This window comes from Equus przewalskii, chromosome 17 (genome assembly GCF_037783145.1).
Source record: "Equus przewalskii isolate Varuska chromosome 17, EquPr2, whole genome shotgun sequence".
NCBI classification, from domain to species: Eukaryota; Metazoa; Chordata; class Mammalia; order Perissodactyla; family Equidae; genus Equus; species Equus przewalskii.
Window position 1 is genome coordinate 23,212,335 of NC_091847.1, and position 19,731 is coordinate 23,232,065.

At 33.5% G+C, this 19,731-nt stretch overlaps 1 protein-coding gene across 4 annotated transcripts in view; it reads right to left on the bottom strand.

Moving 5' to 3' along the window:
* LRP1B (LDL receptor related protein 1B) overlaps nt 1–19,731 on the bottom strand; it is a 1,824,802-nt gene that overhangs the window by 157,158 nt on the left and 1,647,913 nt on the right. The gene's annotated exons all lie outside the window — the stretch shown is intronic.

Below are 19,731 nucleotides of genomic sequence, written 5' to 3' on the forward strand. Positions count from 1 at the left end.
AAATTGTGTTTTACTCCTGATTTAGTTCTCTTCACAGCAAATCTAATTGTGTCCGTGAATCAAAATCAGAATGCATGCAGTAAGCATTTATCTAAAGTTTAGGTCATATAATATTAAATTTCATAAGAGTAATAGCTAACTGTGTATAGTCTAAAGCAGTATTTCTTAAACTTTAATGTGCATTCATAAAAATCCCTTGGGAATTTTGCTAAAATGGAGATTGTGATTGAGTAGATCTGGATTTCTAACAGTTCTCTAGTGATGATGTTGTCCTTGGTCTATGAAACACACTGAGTAGCAAGGGTCTAAAGTATCAAGATGATATAAATTCAATCACATAAAAATAATCAAATTATAAACATCAATGTACAATTTAGGACACATTTCCCTTTCATATGCTTAGATTGACCCCTTGTTCTCAGCCATTTTGGAGATGGAAAGTGAAGTGTTTAATAACTCAGATTAGTAAAATAACTAAAGGAGAAGATAAGCTATTTGCTGGTGGTTTCTACTCTTTACTTCAAAATGCATCTTATACAATTAAGATTCAAATAAAATTATGAAAGCAAAAATGATTTATGTATAATTATGAAAATTAAATCAGGAATATCTATTGAGGATCCCGTCTACCTGTTGGCTAAACATTTCGATATATATGATCACACTCAATCTTCATAACATCTCTAGAAGTATATTACACTCGTTTAAATAAATGAGAAAAATGTTTCAAAGAGTTTTAATAATTTCTCGAATCTTACAAAGGTATTAAATGGCAAAGGAGGGCTTTATATCCAGATCCTACTCCAGAAACATTTTGTATACATCTATTGCCTGTGTTTCCCTCTCTTCCTGCCCACCTGCCTGGCTGCTAATGCTTACTCAGAACCTAATTGTGGTACTGTGTTAAAGCACTGTGTTTGTAATATATCATTTTTGCCTCTGTTATTCCTACCTTGAGATTTAAAAATTGGCTTAAAATCTGCAGAAGTTCTAATGTAGCAACCACACATCTCAGTCAATCTGTTAGGATGATTGTAATTTAAATAATGACCATTAAAAATATGGGAGTTGGTACTGAACTATTTAGTTATTTCATTTGATAATTAAACTCTTCTGAAATTCTACTCTATGTATAACATTAGTTTTGTTTATTCCTTGCCTTGTGTTGCTTACATTATTTTTAAATACTGTTTTAAAATTTTAGAATATAAGAATGTAAGAAAGATCAGACTGGATCAGACAAGTAGATCATGTGACCTAGTACTACAATACTGGCTCCAAGCAATTGTCCAAAATTACAAAAGGTTAGCAATTGGTACTGAGTATCAATATAATGTGTTTTTGAGGGTTTCCCCCACTAAATCTGATTTGTACTCTTTTTTTTCCTGTGTTTAAATATTTGTATCATATTTTGTGTTTGAAACAAATTTGAACTTATTTCTTAACAAGAACAAGTTACAGTTCTTTTGGTAAAATTTCCATTTGGGGCATGCAGAAACAGTAACGTGGAAAGATTAATTGCCTTATGTAAGGTTATTCAGATTTTATGTGTCCAAGTTATTTAACTTTCTGATCCATGACATTACTTATAAAAATTACAAATACAAACTATACAAATTATATAGAGTTTTCTGCATTTAAAATCTCCCTTGAGGAAATATAAATAAATAAATATATAAATATATTTTATATTTTAATAGCAAAAGTGTATGAGCAAGGTCTAAAAGAGCAGTTCTCAAATTGGCTACACATTAAAATTACCTGGGGAACTTTTAAAAATCCCTTTGCTCAGTCCATATCCCACATCAATAAAATCAGACTCTCTGGGGTGGAACCCAGACAACAGTATTTTTATTAAAGCTAGTCTGGCAATTCCAATGAACAGCCAAGATTGAAAATCACTGGCCCAAACAATTAATTGTAGAATGAAATATATGTGATTCCACATTCTAATACAATATGCTAGACTAATCAATATAAAATGATCACAATATGTAGAGTTTTCTATTAATTCATATTGTTAAATAGCATTGGAACCATGCATTATTTCATGTTTTAGTATTATAAAAATGGAGAAAACAAATATAGCATTTGAAAACTTGTTTTCTTTGTTTAATATGTTTTCACATGAACTGCAGATACTAGTACAAATTTGATTTTGTACTGGTAGGATGAGGGACCACCAACACGTAAAACTGTATGTAGTGTATACTGCAACACTATTGGTGCTTGTGTATGCGTGGGCTCTTTCTGAACGAGGTAAAAGAATCTGGTGACAGTGATGCTTTGAGGAGCAAGAATTGGGGAAGTGGAATAGAAAACAGGAGTGGAAGAGAGATATAAGTTTCTCTTTATTTCAAAAGGAATCCAAAGGAATCTGCAAACTACTGGAAGTTATAAGTGAATCTGAGAAGGTCATAGGATATAAGATCAGTACATATGTTTAATTATATTTTTATATATTAGCAATAATGAAAAATAAAACAAAAAAATAAACCTTTTACAATGGTATCAACAAAACTGGTGAAATTTGTGTGAGATCTTCATACTGAAAAACTATAAAAGATTGTTGACAGAAATTGAGTAACATCTAAGAAAACGAAGCAGTATATCATGTTACGGATCAGAAAACTCAAAATTATTAACATTTTCTCTAAGTTAATATATAGAATTAATGCAAACACTATCAAACTTTCAGCAAGTTATTTTTGAAAAAAATAGATTATTGTAATCTATTTTGAAGAAATAGATTATTCTAAAAAGCTATTGAAATGCAAAGGATCTAGAATAATCAACCAATACTGAAAAAGATGAACGAAGTTAGAGAATTTACAGTACCTGATTTCAAGAGTTACTATAAAGCTACAGTAACCAAGAGAGTGTAGTAGTAAACAAAATGATACCAGAAATATAAGCATGTGCATATGGTCAATTGATTTTCAACAAAGGCCCCAAGTCAATTTAATGGAGAAAGGAGTCTTTGCAGCAAATATTGCTGAAACAAGTGGCTATTCATATGAAAAACATAAATCTCAATCCAACCTACTCCATACACAAAAATTAATCTGAGATAATCATAAATATAATATAAAGCTTCTAGAATATTAGAAAATATTTTTATAATCTTGGAGAAGGCAAAGATTTGTAGGATAGAACACAGAAAGCATTAAAAATAAAAGAAAAATCGGTAAATTGGACTTCAACAAAATTAAAATATTTTATTCTTTACAAGTTATCATTAAGAAAATGAATAGGCAAGGGATGTAGTAAAATAAATTGCAACATACATATCTGGGAAAGTACTTAGATCCAACATACATAAAAATTCCTAGATATCTTACACATCAGTCGGCAAAAGACTTGAAAAACTACTTCACAAAAAAAAATATTTTAATGGCAACTAAAGGTTCTCAAATTATTAATCATCAAAGTAATGGAAATTCAAACCACAATGAGATACCACTACACACCTACTGGAATTGCTCAAATCTAAAAGACCACACTAAATTTTCATAAGAATATAAAGGATCTGAAACTCTCTATTCTGGTTCTTATAAAAATAAAGGTATATCTACCCTACAACTCAGCAATTTTACACCTAAGTATTCATCCAAGAAAAATGAAAATGAATGTTCACAAAATAAATTCTTACAAGAATGGTTTTAGCAGCTTTATTCATAATAACCACTTCTAAAATAATCCAAGTTGGAATATATCTATGCAATTGAAAACTACTCAGGTATAAAAAAATAATGAATCTTAACACAACTTGGAAATATCTTAAAAATTTTATGCAAATGAAAACTCACAAGAGAAAGAATACATCCTATATGAATCTATTTATATGACAATCAAATACATGCAAAGGTACTCTGTGATGAGGCAAAGGAGTTAGTGGTTGTGGAGGGGAGTGTTAGAGGAATTGACTAAAGTTGCATGAGAGAACTTTCCATGGGGAAGGAAATGTTCTGGATCTTGTTTTGGGTGTTTGTTACAAGTATAAGATTGTTGAAACTCATCAAACTGAAAACTTATTTAAGATATGAACATTTCATTTTATTTTAATTAAAAATGATTTCACTATTAGAGCTACAGGGACTTTGGAAAAGCCAAACAATTATTCCACGATAAAGTATCATTCGTTTAGCCCCTGAATGCTCAGCTCTTTACAGAAGGGTAGTCTGAAACAGAATTCCCTGTTTAAAATATATATATACACACACATGCACATACACATATATATACATATCTCCAGAGATTTTTTTATCTGGCATTTGAAGTTCCCGTATATTCATTCTGTCACAGAAATTTGTATCTCAGTTTGCTCACATGCAATTATCTGTTTTCTATTTCAGGCGTGATGATTTAAGTAGTAATGAGAGTATAGGATTTTCTAAAACATCAAACGCAGTTATTTCATCTCCTATCATCTGCTGTCTCTCTTACACAAAGATACAGTTGGCCTTGCTCCCCCTAAAACAGTATACCTTTGAAAGTTTAAGGTGGCACTCTAAAAATACAAATAAACCAATATTTTTTCTGACTACGAGGTATGTGATTCAAAATATAGACTATACACTATAAGGTTGTCTAAAATTGCATCTTCCCTGGTGGTGCCAAAGGTTTTATTTTAATCTGTGAATTAAATGATGCTTTCAGACTTTCTATATAATTTTTTTCTCCTAAGAACATCTTAAATAAATGAATGCCACTGAAATGTTTCTAGCAATGTTTAATAGTTAAAATATGTTATATACAAGCCTTTCATATGTAATACATTTCTTTTTTTCTGGGTTAGCTCTGTGGTATAGGTCAAAATAAATACATTATATTATTGGAGAAAAAGCTCAATTCTTCAATGAATATATGAAATGATGTCTATTGTGTGTATACAGAGAGAGAAGCTTTTGTACATTAAACATTCTAAAAAATTAATATTTTAATGAATCAATAGATATCTAACCAAATTGAAACTATATACTGTTTCACTATAACTAATGTTTTAGTTATTGCTTTAAAAAATGAAATACTACTTGTAAATTTGCCATGTGTCTTATTCACCTGCTGATCAGAAGAAAATGGCTTAGAAAATTTACATCTGAAGGTTATAAAACTCAGTTGGCTATCAATTTGAAAATATAATGCATAAAATCAATTTACAGCAAAGTTAGGAAGAAGACTTTAGCTTGGGGTTTAAGAATTATTGAGAATATGGAATTTTTGTTGTTCTTGCTAATGTTCTTTTGTAATCACCACTTTCCATCTTCCAGTTCAGGAAACGTGATGATTACAAACAGTTGGCTAGCATGCAACAACTTCTGTTACACAAAAGTAAATAGAGTCATAGAAACACTGAGGGGAAAAGAACTGTGAGAACAATGAAATTGAGCAGACATCAGTGTAGCTCTTTGCTTCTTTGCATACCAGATTACAACATCGTGGAGTCAGAAGCATAGAGTTAGAACAGGAGTCAGAACTGGAGTACCTCTTTTATAGACCTTGTCTTCTCTTGTGGACAGAATAACCATCTGTTAACTATCAAAGCATAACCTCTTTATGTAGAAATCATTATTTTCTTTTTTTAAATCAACTTTATACAATTGTGATCTCTCTCTCTAAATCCCCTCAATGTCTTGGGACCATCATATGGAAATGAATACCTATATATGCTGCTTTGCAAATGTTCTGAAGCTCCTTCTCTGGTATGAGTTCCTCAATGGTGATGATACGAGGGGACATAGTCTCTTCTTTGTTTTCTATAGCAGGTAGGATTTACTGGCACATACTTTTTGGCTGACATGAACATAGTAGACATATAAACCTATTATTGGTTATTATTGGCTTTTTTTTTTTTTTGTCCTTTTGAAAGTATTATTCTCACACCTGGTAAATCCGGTACTCTTGGATCACTACTTCTTCTATCATAGGGGAAGACCACATGACCCGGTGGGGGTAGGGGGGCTCTTCCCCTACACCACAATTGGTCCATGGTAGTAATGTTATTCATGTTTAAAAAAAAGACTTTACAGCTTAAACCTGATAGATGATTATTCTTCTTTAACATTAAATGTGTGGAGGACAGCAGTACAGGGATTGTATGGTGGCTAGGCAATGTCCTCAGGAACTCAGATTTTTATCATTCTGTTCCACCATCATAACTAATGGCTTCCATTGTTCTTAGTCACCTCATGGTGCAAGATGACAACTAGTGCTTGAGCCATCACTTTGCAGGTCCGAAGGAAAAAGAGCAGAAAGGCAAAGAAGAAGCCCTTCCACTTTGAGAAAATTCCCTTTAAATAGTCCTCCTGGAAGTGCCACATAACACTTCTGCTTGCATTTCTATGGTCAGAACTTAGTCACATGAAGACACCTAGGTACAAGGAGAGTTGAGAAATGTGATGACTTATTCTGGGCAGCAATGCGTCAACCTAAGATTAAGGGTTCTGTTTCTAAAGACGAAGTAAAAATGGTTATGGGGATAAGAAATTTAGGAGTCTCTGTCAATAACCTAACAAGGTCAATGAAAGCCATTTGAGGTGATTTCTGTGGCTACTGAAAGAAAGAGTATTTCTTTCCTTTTGAAATTGCAAGTATTATAACTTCAAGTTTTCACAGGTCATTTTTAAAACTACATAGAAAGCACCCATCTCAGAAGATACCAATAAAGTAAGAAGGAGCTTAGTAATGGAGAAAAAGGAGATAGGACCCTTATGACTCTATGTGAATACTTGGACCCAAATTGTTCCTGAAGTCAACTCCACTCACTCCTTGGAATCAAGGCAGAAAATTTATTTGTGTTGGATTTCTGTCATTTACAGACAAGAGTCCTAACTAATGCAAACACTACACTATTTTTATTGCTTAAAAATAGTATGGACTCCTAATATTAATGTTCTTATCTGTATGTGATGATTTGCATAATTCCCAGACTATTTCCTTGGTTTATAATTACCTGGGCAATGCAATCTCTTTTCACAAGAAGCTTCAAAATCAGTTTCTATTTAAAAATGATCTGTAAACCCAGGCTTCCGTGAAGATGGAAGATGGTACAAACACCTTTTTTTGAGCATATTCTTTGTATGATACGGTATTACGGCATCTAGTGATATTGATTATCCAGAAAACTGCAGGTTGCCTTGCACTATAAAGTGTTTGGTGCATCTGAAAATTAATTTCATGTTACTTCTCATCAATCAGGGTAATATTCCTCAATGAGCACTTACATGCACAACCTGTTCTTCTAGGGGAAGTGGAAAGAATATGTGGATGCACCAGCAGTCGAGAATAACAATGCCAGCTGCAGCTTCTCCCAGTGGGATCCTGCTACTTTTATTTTGCTTTTGAATTTTTTTTTTTAACTTTTACATTATTCTTCCAGGTAGAGAAGAGAAAGGTTTATAAAGTAAAACAAATTACCAATGACATATTTTCTTTATAAAGAGATGAATCTATAATAAGCTAGCTCTCTAGAAGCTCCAATAACATTTAAAAAATTCCATGTCAATGCAATGTAATTTTCAGTGGAAATTTTTTGAATTCGCATTATGCAGTTTTAGAAAGTGTCATATTACATCCTGCAATATCACACATAGCAATTGACAATGACTTGGGATTTTTTTCTTATTTAGAAATTTGTATTGTAACTTTATGGTTGTGAAGTGGGGGGAAGTAATTATTGTCTCATCTTTTGCCAACACACTCTGTACATCATCTGCTAAAGCCCTCCTATTCCAGTTATCATTCTCTTTTCAAAAACCTGTAGTCTTGACAAATTATAATGGCAATATCGTACAAATAAATTTGCATTTGTGAACCACAGATGAAGAGACAAATCTCCATAATACAGAAGTAGAGGTAGAGGCAGGGTACCCCTCTTCCGAGTCATCCTTGAGCCCAGGTTATAGATTCTGGTAGTCATGTTGTAGCAGTTCCACTCATGCTCCCTCATCCAGCTTAGAGAAAAACTAAATAAGCCTCTTCCTGCATTTTTTCCAAACACTGATTCTATGCTTTATTTTAAAAGTAAAATAAAAGCAACTTGAGGAAATTAAAAAGTGGGTCTACCAAAATAGTTTTGAATATATAATTGATGACATTTTTCTAGTTGGTCTGACCCTGTTGATCAGAGCAACCAGACACTTGCTCAATTCACTTTACATATTTGGAGGGACAACATCAGACTCTGATTTGGCGGGAGACAATGAGGCACAGTGGAAAGAACCTGACCATTAAAGTCAGAACTTGATTTGAGGGGCCGATCCTGTGGCTGAGTGGTTCAGTTTGTGCGCTCTGCTTGGGCAGCGCAGGCTTTCACCGGTTTGGATCCTGGGCGCAGACCTAGCACCGCTCATCAGGCCACCCTAAGGCAGTGTCCCACATAGCACAACCAGAGGCACTCACAACTAGAATATACAACTATGTACTGTGGAGCTTTGGGGAGAAGAAAAAACAAAAAGAAGATTGGCAACAGATGTTAGCTCAGTTACCAATCTTTAAAAAAGAATTTGATTTGAATCCTAGTTGTGGCTCTTACTCATGTAGAACCTAGAGTAATTATTTATCGTCTTTGTGCCTCAGTTTCCTGAAAGCTAAAAACTGACAGGAAATACATATAACATTGAAGTGAACTCCTAGCTTAATAAATAGTAACTAGTGATAAGTAATAGTAATAGTTATTAAGTAATAATACTTAATAAGTACTAAATAATGATTGCTTATAAAGTGATAATACTAGATAAATATATTGTAGCTAAAATTTTAGTAAGTAAATAGTAAACAAAAATTTAGAATATGTAGATTGTAATACCAACCTTATCATCAAGCAGCTATGGAAACTTAGGAGGAAGAAAAGTGATGCTTAGTTACAAAACTGCTATGCTGCATGCACTGCTTTAGGGTCTTTGCATTTTTTATCTTTGTTTTAAGTGAAAAAATATTTTACTACAACATTGTGATGCATCCTATTCATTTTACAAGCAAAGAGTGAGTATTGGTAAGAGGCTGAAGGTCACACGTCAGTATTCTAGTCATATAAGACACCTAAATGTTGTGGGAATCACAGTTCTCATCTGAAAATCTGAAAGGTTACAAGACCCCTGGGGTCTTTAAATAAAAATATGCCTTAATTTTATTATCTGCATAAATTTTCAATTATGAGGTATATAAAATTTTTCAATTTGAATTATTCTTATATTTTTTAAAAATAGCATTTTTTAAAATTATATAAGTAAGATACTCGATATGGGGATTTAAGATAAGGTAATATAGAAAAATAGAAACAAATAGCTCATAGCTACACAACACTGAGATAAACTTCATTATGTTTTTCTGACTATGAAAATTAATAAATAAATAAAATTTTGTACACTGCATCTTTCACTAAAAACCATATGGAAATAGTTTCCTTAAGGCAGTAAAAATTCTTACAAATGTCATTTCTATGCTATTTATCTGTGGATATACCTTAGTTTAGCTAAATAATTCTCTACGGTTTGGTATTTAAGGTTTTGACTTTTTTTCCAAATTGTATAAGGAAGATAATATTTGTAATAAAAATATTTTCTTCTACAGTTAAGTATTGGATAGTTGTTTCAAAAGAGCCTTCTTTAGAGATGTTCAGCGCATTTTTATATTTTAAAATCTTTATATTTTGTTCTTAACACATTCTAAGGCTCCTTGCACAGGCCTGAACATTCTTAGATGGAATGGAACGTGACATATTTGTTAGTTACTTAACAAAGTGAGATATTCTTTTGGCTTGATATCCTTGAAAGTCTTTCTCACATAAGATGTATCCATAAATTTATCATTCACGTTTGAAGTTTTTGTCATTATATCAATCAGTATCTATGAATATGAAGAACCAAGCCACTTTTTAATGTAGAACAGGTAGCGAAACTTTCTTTGGGATTATAAAACCCAGGTGTGAAGTGAAGAAAACAGGCAATTGACAGAAAATTTTACCTAAATCTATCATTTACTTACACATACACAATTAGACATACATTACTAAATAAATATCCAGGATGGGGGTAGAGTTATCTCTCATAAAATCAAGTAAAAAAAGATACACACACATGCACATGCGTCCAGTACATACAGAGATACCAGTTATATGCACACACAAAGGATACTGCTAGTGATCTCTGAAACCGTAAATTCAGCTCACACACACGTGCGTGTTATGTATGCTTAGCTTGATGAAAGCGAGAGCGTACGAGAGAGAAGAGGCCTAGGTATAGGACAGATTCTCACAAGAATCAGGATTCCTGTATAGTTATGGTATTTTTTCCATTGCAAATTAAACTGTCTATTAGAAATCTTGGAGGAGTAAGTCCCAAAAGCGAAAAAACATTTTCCCACATTATTCTCATTTTTTTGTGGCTAGACTCACATTTGTAGAAAAATATTTCTAACTGTACAAATTATAATAAATGCAGTGTCTTTGTGTGCTATTGTGTGGGGAGGGACACTAGGAGTAGAGTCAGATTTTTTAAAGAAAAATCTCTGTTTTTCAGCAACTGCTCTAAATCATTTATCTACCCAATATACTTTGGAAAGTGCATAGCGAATTTAGTTAAGAATCTGAGAGTCAAAAATATGTTAAAGAATTTAATTGAATAGCAAACCATTCAAATACTTTTCATTTTTTCTTCTTTAACGCTTCTATTTGGTGTTAGATTTGATCTAAAATTTAGTACCTTAATACTTTGAAAAGTTAAGGCCAAGATATATGTAGACACATACATATATATGTCTAAGTATATATGTGTCCATACACATACATATGCATACATGTGCGTGTATACATAAATATATACATTTTTATATACACAAATGCACATCACTTCATCACTTATTCAATACACCCTCAGGTTTTTGGGATTTTGATATTGTCAAAGTTTCTCAATAAAATACATTTTTTTAATAAATTCATGGAGAATTGCAGTAAAATAGAATATTTCTAGTATTCCTAGTATTTTTTCAGTATTGCTAGTATTGATTGGCATATTTTTCTCTTATACTTCTTTTACATTGAAACATTTTAAATTTTATTCAAAAACATGTAAAGCATTTAATTATCCCTTTATTTGTTTTAGTATGCATCAAAATGCCATCTTCTTTTAATTCCTCCTCCATACACCAAATATCTTAGACAAGCCATAGTGTATATGGTTTACAATGCTTGGGAGAAATATCACTTCCTTTCTGGAGGACAGGAAGTATAAAGAAAAAGCACATTAGCAATACCATTGTCTGCTGGCCAATCTCACTTTCTACTAAGCAACTTAAAGTTTCTATTGTCAAATCATCTCTTATTTTCATATGCAAAATCATTTCCACAGAGTAGGTTATAGAAAGTAAGGATAATAACATAGGCTCTATTTGTAAGGGGCCAAATGACAGGCTATAAAGAAATTATTGAAAGAGGCTAACAAGAGGAAGTGTAAACAGTTGTGCTAGTAATGGTGACCAATACTTGTGAGTGTTAGACTATGATCTAACTATGTGGATACATGGTAGGATGACATCTTGACCTTTACACACTTAGATGGTCTTCAAGATACCCTTTTGTCAATTTTTTTTCCTTTAAAATGAATTTAATGCATATTTAAATCTGATATCAGCTGAATACAAAGGTTTGGTTGGAAATCTATGGTGGGAGCCGAAGAGGAACAACACATTGAGCTATTCAGAGTCCCTCAAATATAGATGTGTCCTTTATGTCTTGAGCCCCCAAGTAATGAAGTCTTGTTCTGTTATACAGATTTGAAGCATTTGATGTTAGTATTCCATCTACAATTCTTGATATCCACCATGCCTGTTCACGCTAAGCCAATGACTTCTAACTACAAGCACATGTGACTCTTTGCTTGGCTCCAATCTGGAAGTGCTTTTCAAGGCACTGATGCTCCTTCCTTCCCAGGAGCAGCCCTAAACAAATGACTGACAGTAGTTGGTGAATAAATATCGCAGTTCTCTCCTTTGTTTGAGGTAACTGAGTATGCTACACTATGTCACAGAGTTTCCTGGTAGAATGGATCCCATTCCTGCAGTAACCTGCTCAATAGTGTACCCTGTATTTTTTCTTCCCTTCCCTAATTAACTTCCACACTCCCTAATAGTGGTTTCTAGAATCATCTCCCCAATAAACTGCTTGTATTCATATCCTTGTGAGCGCAGGTTCTAATTCTGGGAAAATCCAATTTAAGAAAGGATTTATGCAATCATTTATTCAACAAACATGCATTAATATGTGTCATGCACTAGTTGTTGTTCTGAGTTTACAGGCTTTAGAAAAATTAACAAAACATACATAAATCCCTACCCTCATTGAGTTGATATGCTAAGATCCAAGTGGGGATTTGGGAGACTAGCCAGAATGAAAGAAATTGTTCATTGGAGGGTAAGAAGTGCTATAGTGAGAAATAAAGACAAGAAGGGGATAGGGAAAGGGTACTGAGGGGTAATTTCAAATAGTATAGTCTGAAAATGTTAGATTAAGTAAGTGACCTTGAAGACTGATAAAGAGAAAAGGCTTGAGTCATGTCATTACCTGGGAGAAAGGGCATCCCAGGAAGAAACATGAGCTTGGGGGAATAAGCAGGCCTGGAGTGTCCAAAGAACAGCAGGGAGATGAGGGTGGCTGAAGTAGAGGAAGCAGGTCAACTTCCGCGGGAGGAGTGGGAGAGGTCAGGATGACTGTCCTTTGGTGAGGAGAAGCACTTACATCAGGCAAAGCTTGTTTGTGTGGAACTTCTCTTGCTATTTCTTCTTCGTAGAAGAGAGCATATATATTTGGTCTCTTCCTCTTCTGACAAATGAATTTCAGGTACTTATTTAGCTTTACGCCAACATAAAGATAGAGATTTGAAGGATTGCTAAAATGACTGCAGTAATACAGAAACCCAGATCTTGAAACTGTCATGGTGGATTCTTTGGCTTGTATGTTCCAGATAATGACCTTGTTCTCAGCTTTGGTGTTTATGCTCACAGAACTAGAAGGGTGGCATAGACTGATAAAGTAACAATAGGTAGTAACAAGTCAAATCCATCTTTGTAAGAATATTAAGAATCTTATACAAAATAAAATGCATCCAGTGACAAGATTTATTGACCATAGATCAATAATTTGATTAATTGACTAGATTTACTGACTAGAAGTAACAAATGGGTTTATCATTTCAACTGGAACTGTATTTTGTTTTTTATAACATTGGCATTTTTTAATTCATTGTAGTTGATACAGTAAAATTTGGTTCTCTGAAGAGATTCATAAGTAAATATTGTGTTGAGCAGTCTTTTAGAATTGGTATTAGTATTTTTAGATTCCAGGTTAAATTTTATATTTTAGTTTGAAAACAATATTAACAGCTAATATTTATGGAGTGTTTTCTCTGTGCTAGGTTCAAGGCTAAGCCAGATTCATGGAATCCTGTTAGCAACTGGATGAGGAAAGTATATTGAACAGCTGAGAATATTAAAGCTCAGATTACAATGAATTACTTGTCCCAAAGCCCACAGCTCTTAAACTGTGGAACAAGGACTTGAATTCATGTCATCTGATCCAATATCTGCACTATAAACCATTCTGAAACTGGAACACAAATAATTCCCCCAAAGAAAGTTCTTCATTTCTTCATTCTTTTCCCATTTTCTACTAAGATCTCAGTTCTATTTATTCCAAGAGAGGACTAAAATTGTGTACATGCCAAAAGTTGTGCCAGAGGTAACTCAGGAAAAACATAGTTGCCTTTACCATAAAACCCTGAAGTGGCAACAGGTCTGCATCAGAAGGAAAAAAAAATGATAGTCATGTAGAGTATAATTTACACTCAAGAGAAAAATATGGACAACATTGCAAAGCCTTCAGTGACAAGATTTATTATTCCTGAACTATTTTTTTTAATAATCTAGCATACCTTACACTTTGATGGAAACAAGTTAGCTCATTAAAAAAAAAATTATGGAAATCTCTCTCTCTCTTTGCACAGACCATGCCCCTTACTTGACTTACGGTTCAACTAGGTGCTACATATCAATAAACGATCACATTAGCCTTTATCTTATTATTTCCTCATTGGCTGTCCAGTCAGCAAGGTATTGATTTTTTTTTTTAATTCTGCTTACAGTACATGATTGTTTGCTTGGCTTTACTCTCAAACATCTTTAAAAATCTTAATAGTGCACTTTCCTGTTAGATGTCTTTATTCACCTTTTAATAAGCCTGCTTGTCTCCTATAATAATACTGCATCTGCTGTAGAATCATATTTATCAGAGAGACAGCCAGCTATGAAAGAAATGCAAAAACCCAATGGTTGAGCTGAATTTAATAAGGGAATTCAAATAAAGGTGCCAATAAAATTCACATTTTCATACAGCCATTAGACACATGCAGAAAGCAAAGTATTTCAATGGATAATATAAATCATCATTAAATCTGCATTAATTTAGCTCACGCAAATATTCTTTCAAGTTCTAAATGTAACACTATAAACAATGAGGAAACAGAATTGTCCTTTATGACGTAGTCTATGGTGTCTAAGAAATAAAAGAATTGGCATTTTAAAACATATATGCAGTGATATGGGATATATCATCAAATTAATCAAATTAATATCCACAGTGGAAGCTGGCTGCAAGTGCTGTTACAGGACCAGGTTGAACCCTCTGACTGGGACCAGCCACCAAGCAGAAGGGGAGGTGAGAGGAACCCAATGAACAGGTGCCTGGTGTCCCTCACTAGAGCCATGTTTTCTGATTCACTCATCCAAGGACCACCTTCACAAGTTTGCTACCCTACAGTATCACCTCTACCAGTACTTACTTAATATTTTTCTTTAAATTGCTTAACTTTTAAAAATTTAGTTTCATCATGAGCTACAGGATTCTTGATATCATGATATGATATGCTGGTTTATATATTTAAAATACACAATTATTCTGTGCACTACATAAAATCATCTCTTGTTTACATGTCATATGCTTGCTAGCCATCAGGAATTGTTGCTTTAGGGCAGTTTTTTCCAAATATTTTCAGAAGCAAAATACACATTCAAACATATACCCATACACACAGACAAGAATTAGAGAAATTCTATTGTTAGTACCTGTGGTTTTATTTAATTATTCTATACTTAAGTAGCTACAGTGGATTTATAGGGTCCTTAAATTAACAGTTAGATGTTCCAGGTCCACAACTTAAAGCTTTTCTTCCAGGGCATTGACATGTTTCTCTTGTATAAGAAATTTAAGAAAGTAAAACAAGTCAAAGAGAGTTCAAAGATGGATCCTTAGCAATGAATGTGTATATTTCACAAAGTTTACAAAGAATATGCTGAATCTAAGACTTACAAGTTGATCTAGACTGCCTTAAGAAGAAATATGGAAGGAAAAAAGTGCCCAGGAAAAAGAGAAAACCAGGAGTTATAAAGGACGATCGTGAGAAAGAAAATGAATCATACTTATTATGATATATCAGTATAACATTGTGGGCATTCTGTGTCTCAAAACCAAAAGTCAATTTTGTGTTTGGAAAGATGATAAATAAATGTACTTTGAATAATAATTTCAAGGTTAACACTAAACTGCTTAAAAAAATAGACCCAAGGAATAATATTTGATAGCAACTTAGAAGGACTATTCTAATGGTATGCTAACACACACCATCCCTGACACAACCTTATTAAACATTTTATTAAGAAACTACATAAAGATATAAAATGTATCATTGTTAAAACTGCAGATGGCACAAATCCGGGAGGAATGACTAAAATCTGGGATGACGTAATTACGAGGCAAGTATTCTCAGTAATCTAGAGAGAAAGTTTGCTAGCTAGAGGATGAACTTCAATAGATCCAATAGGAAATAACAAGGTGTATGATGTACAGGACATTAAATATAATAGTCTTTTCCCCCCAAACAAAACAGTTCTTTGCTGAGACTTGAGAGAAAATTATTCTGAGGGTCTTTCTATAATAATAATCTCAATGTCATCTCTATACAGATGCAATGTTTTAAGTAAAATGATATATTTTGTATGATGTGTCTCAAACAAATGATTGACAAATTCCTAAGGCAGGGGTCATGAAAGACTTAGATATCATTTCTCAAATTGGACTGTGGACCATGATTGGACATTACACAGACCAAGGCTCTGATTTTTGGAAAGATTTGGAGTGTAGTAATTATTCTTTATTGCACATTAACAGCAGATTTATGTGATATAAATGTCCAACTGGACAATGGGTGGGAAAAACTGTCATCAAAATTGTCAGGAAAGGTGACATAATCACTGCAATTCTGTGCTTTTTTCCCCCAATATTGAACTAACAATTTCCTTTGGGGAAAGGGAATATGCATATGGATTCCAAATGAAGGTAGAAGAGATTTCAAATCACTCATCCAGATAAGATGTTTGAGTCAAGGAAACAAAATGCCTGGAGTTCACATTACATTTACTGAGGTAGAGCTCATTGAAATAGGAGAGAAAGTAACAACAGAATAAGCTGAAAAGAGAAGGTAACAGGACGGAATAAAAAGGGAGGTGTAGGAGGAAGGACAGGGATGCTGAGAAAGGAGGAAGGAGTGAGAGAGGAACTAGAATTAAATTTCCTGGATGAAGTAAAGAAAAATTTATCATACTCTATTCAAACTGAAGGGTGCTCAAAAATTTGATGAAGAAAATTGAGCTTTGTAAGTCTGTGAATTAATGAAATGTATCAAACGCTGTATAAATCTGTCTGTAGTACAGTAAAATGTGTTGGGGGTAAAAACAGATACACAGAAAACTGACGTTTTCTTCTTTTCCAATGTTAATGAATAGACTGGCTAATTCAGCAACAGTGAGCCAAAATTTCTTCCAACAAAGAGATTTGAGCAAATTTTCTTTCACCTTTGTTTTCTTTTAAAGATAGCCATGAGCTAAATCCATTGCCTATCTTCCTCTCCTTCTCCCCCTCCTTCTCCCCCTCCTGCCTCTTCTTCTCCCCAAAGTCCCCCAGTACATAGTTGTACATTCTAGTTGTAGGTCCTTCTGGCTCTGCTATGTGGGACACCACCTCAGCATGGTCTGATGAGTGGTGCTAGATCTGAACTGGTGAAACCCTGGGCCACCCAAGCAGAATGCGTGAACTTAACCACTCGACCACAGGACTGGCCCCACTTTCTTTTATCTTGATAAAAACTATTTTGATATAATAAAAATATCAATTTTCTATAAGATTTCTATACGAGAAAATATTTTATTGCTTCATTATTTCAATAGAAACTATTTATTTGAAATAGTTTCAGTTAATAGTAAACTGTACCTTTCTGAATTACATATGCATTCTTTTTATTATATAATTTCTCTCCTTTTAGGCATTGAAAGTAACTTGGATGGAAACTGATCATTAAGAACACTCAATTTAGATGGCAAATTTTGAAAAGAAATTACACTCCATTGGTATTATATCGACTATTCAGATTCTTGCTATTTGCAGATGATGAAGTTCTTCTCTGGAGGAAAAAAAAAAATCTTATAAATAATCTTCTCCAAGCCTCTAAATTTAAGTTGTGAAAACCTCAGAGAGCTTATATGACTTCCCCAAGTCACAATGCTGGTTAATGACAAAATTGTGATTAGGCACAGGATCCCGATAACAATGATATGGAGATCTGATTTTCCCTGGGGCCAGACAGACTGTGTTCAAATCCATGCTTACCAATTTATTAGCTTGGGCATTGACCTTATCTTTTTGAGTTTCTGTTTCCTCATCTAGTAAATGAGAATAACAACAACAATCACCATAAAAATGATATCAGTACCACTTAATTTGAAGGTTTCTCTGAGAAGAAAGCGATTGACACATCTTAGGGGCCTCAGTTAAATTTAGTTATCTTATCTTCTCTTACTGTTATTCTAGTTTCTGCTTTTCTATCATTTCTGATAATGGCCAGGCATAAATCCCATAAGTTAATTTAAGACTGTATGTTCCCAATTCAAATGATGAATAAACCTGAATATGTGTAAAAAGCCTGAGGGTACAATAAGAATGAATTTGGGAAAACTCAGGTATCAGAGTCTCACAAATCTCTGTTGTTGACTTTTGGTCACCCTTGACTATCTTCAATAACCAAACCCTCATCCTCCGTTAGCCCACAACACTGGCTAAGACCTTCCTTCAATATGGCTCTTCACCAAGCACCAAAGTCTGATGACAAAATCAAAGGAGAACAACAGGTTCCCAAAGAGCCAAATATATCATTAGGTTCCTCCACAAGGGTTCATCTCGTCTTCCCCAGGTACAATCTTCACTGGATATTCTTCACAAAATCCGTCAAAGAAAATTTAACTCTAAAAGTCTCTCAATGATTTCCTCACTTTACAACATTAATTGCCTTGGTTATAGCTAACTTCTGAGTCAGTTCACAATGTTATAGACTTAAAATGGTTTAAGATAGAACCCTTTCTCTGAGTATTTCCAAATGGCCTTTTGCTCATCTGAAAAAATGCAAATAGAAACACATACGTAAATAAACAAGACACAGTACATTGTAGAAAATATGTATTCAAGTGCAGGTAAGTATACCAAATCTAACCTAAATACACTACTAAATAAAAACAGAGTATTCCTCTCCCTATTTCTAAGTCAGCATGTGTGCTCCATTGCCTCGATGTCAGAGAACAGATTTGTTTTCAGGAGGACGCGAGGAAATTTCACTAGCAGAGCACCCATTATGTGTCAGATATGATGTAAATCATTTTGAGAATGTAATCTTACTTAATCCTCTTAATAAACTTTTGGAAAGATATTGTTCCTTTTACAACTAAGAAAACTGAAGCTTATGGAGGTTCATACACTTCATATTACGTGGTAAGTAAATCAGGAGGCCTAATTCTTTGCTGTGCTTTACATTCTATTATACTAGTAATATATCTACATATTTATTCTTAGCAGTATTCTGAAGATTTCTCATCATTTTAGGTTCTGTAAATTTAATTAAATAGATGATTTTCAAAAGCATTTATAAAGTATGTTCATAGAACAATGGCAGAATAAAGTCTGGAAAATATGTTTTCTTATATCTTAACAGAATGCAAACATGTAACAAAATATTAGGAAGTGGGAGTTTTTTTAATATACCCTATAAACTGAGAAATACTGTAATAAAAATGGGTTTTAAAAGAAGCCCTAAAGATGTTATTGGCAGAAAATATAATAATGGTAGATTGGTTGCATCATTTTATCTTTGAAGAAAGATAAATGTAATACATACACAAACATAAACATAGAATTCTGTCATATTGGACCTAAAATATTGGGTTGACATCCCCAAGATTCTATTTGGAGGCCTAGGAAAACAGTAAAGCCATCTTAATCCTTTATCTTCAGTCTTAAATTTCTTGTATACTCCAGATGTATTAACATTGGTTTTCCTTTCCCTGCCAATATTTAAGAATGTTTGCTTTAGAGAAAATCCCCTTAGAGACAGAGTTGAACTGAGATTTCCCCTAGAAAATCTGTCACTGTGAACCTCTGTCGTGCCCTGCTAAAATGCAACACTCACCTAGGAAGGCATTAGTTGAACAACTTTACCTCTCTCTGATTGACATATGGCTAGACAGCCAAAGGTATTAATTTTTCCTCTGAAATAAAAGCATCTAAACAAGAAGACACTCACCACCTTAAAATGACATTGCATACACGATTAAGGAATATTTTTGAGGGAAAAAAACATTTCTTAA